We start from the raw sequence: 2,161 nt of genomic DNA on the forward strand, positions 1-2,161 counted from the left end.
GTAACTAAAACAAAACACAAAACTTCAGAGCTTCTCCAGCCATCCGAGACCACTCCTGTGTACAGCCTGGAGGCAGTCACCACTGGAACTTCTCTTGGAACTGTGGCAACATCACCCCTCTTAGCCCAGAATTTCTGCTGTCTTGACACTTCAGTCATGTTCATTGAGAACAAGGGATCAGGTTGAGGCCAGACAGTCAAAGCTGGTTTATCCTGTAAAGGACTTTTCCCACCCATAGAAGGACTGGCATGCCCAGTGGTGACACACACAAGCTCAGCATGCTTGCCAACCCTTCTTGCACATGGACAGCAGGAAAACATGCCCTGCGATAGCCAGGAAAGGTCGTGGTATATGATGTTGATGGTCCCAAGTACCCACAGATCACAAGTAGCCCCACACATCATGACTTTCAGTCTTTTCACTCTGGGGCCAGAGATGCTGTGGCTTACACGCCACAGGACCACAGGCTGCTGGGAGAGTAAGTCATGCTTGTCAGGAACTCAGAAATGGACCACTTAGGAATGCAACTTTTAGAACTTCCACTAAAGCCCAGGGTTTCAGACAAAAGAAATCTGCCAAGGACATACCCAGGGATGTGCTCACTGGCAATACTTACCTCAGGGCTGCATGTTAGTTCGTGTAGCAAGAACACAAAGATAACAGGAGGAACTGCCCGTTGAGCCCTCACAAGTTGCCAGAGGACAACTACAGAGGCTTAAAGGAACCTTCTCTAAAGACCTTTGGCAAATGCTCTGCAGAGCTCAGCTGGTGTCAGGCAGGCAGGGGTGGGGCGCAGGCTGGATGGAAGGCAGCAGATCAGAGGGGAAAACAAGGGCACAGGCCAATCCCTGTCCCTTGCTGTGGTTTTGCAATGGATGTACCTTTGGCACTGCAGTGAACACCAGCCTCTCAATTTGCTACCCAGAAACCATCAGCAGCTGAGGCCCGCTGTGAGCACCACACACTGTGACAGAGCAGAGCATGCTGCTATGCTGGCACGAGCGAAGGCTGCAGTGGGAGGCACCAGCTGACTGCAGAGGATGTTCAAGCTGGGGGGAGGCCTGGCCTGAAAACCTGTGAAAATCAAGTAACCTGAACCTCTTCAGAGGTTCTCTCCAGCTTTTCTTCACTCATATCTCCAGAAAGTGCCCAAAGTGGGATAATCCCCTTCCTGGTTCTCCACTCATTCCTCTCAAGTTTTTACGAACATGCTGGGATGTTGTAAGTTTAATGCTGTCACTGACCAGGGCAAGGTGGGTAGGCTCTGTGCCACCCGAATGCCATGCTAGGCAGTGTTTTACTCTGACCAGCTCATTTCATAGACACGTCCACAAACAGACCATAGATGGGAGAAGCAAATAGCAGGCAAGTCTCAACATTTTTTGCTTATCCAGGCACTTTATTTACACCTCAGTAACTACCAGGAGCCCCAAGTGACATTATGGTCTTACGCCAAAACCCAGTAAGACACAGCCCCTGCCCTGCGATATTTGCCATCTAAACAGGAAGGCAGAAAGCTGCCTCCATTTCACAAACCATAGGAAGACGTGATTTGACCAAAGTCACGCACAGCAGCGCTGTGACCAAGTCAGGAGCTGAACCAAGATCTGATGCACTCAGGTGTAAAACTCTCAACCCAACACCATCATTCACATGTCTCATCGCTGGAAGTTCAGAGTACACCAGACTTGCGTGTGACTGATTGTCTGCCCACAAGTGCACTGTGTTTTAAAACCCAGACCACATGAAGCAAATCAAGCTCAAAAGGCACCATATACTAGATCCTCAAAGTGGTATCTTGACCTCAGTGCCTTCATTGGGATTACATTATACCTCAGATTTATTTCCAGGACGAATTTCATAGTTTATTCATTGTTTGCAAGCTATGCTGAACTTTATTTAGTATGATTGTTTCTGTCTGTCCTCTGTAACAAGCTCCTGTAGCATTCTGTAACTTTGCTGCTGATTTATGTTCAGACAAAGGAAAACCACAAAGGAGAGAGAGCAACAACACAGCGACCAGCCAGTAAGAAAGAATCTCTTTCTATAGACTCGTAAGGACACAGCTTCCTTTCTTGACCTGTGCTTTGTCTCCAGGAGCCTGAAAGTCTCATTTAAACAGGCAAGGAATGACAAGGCTTTGCCTTTTAATAAAGCCCCT

Source organism: Nestor notabilis, unplaced genomic scaffold (assembly GCF_000696875.1).
Source record: "Nestor notabilis isolate BGI_N333 unplaced genomic scaffold, ASM69687v1 scaffold10908, whole genome shotgun sequence".
In the NCBI taxonomy this organism is placed as follows: Eukaryota; Metazoa; Chordata; class Aves; order Psittaciformes; family Psittacidae; genus Nestor; species Nestor notabilis.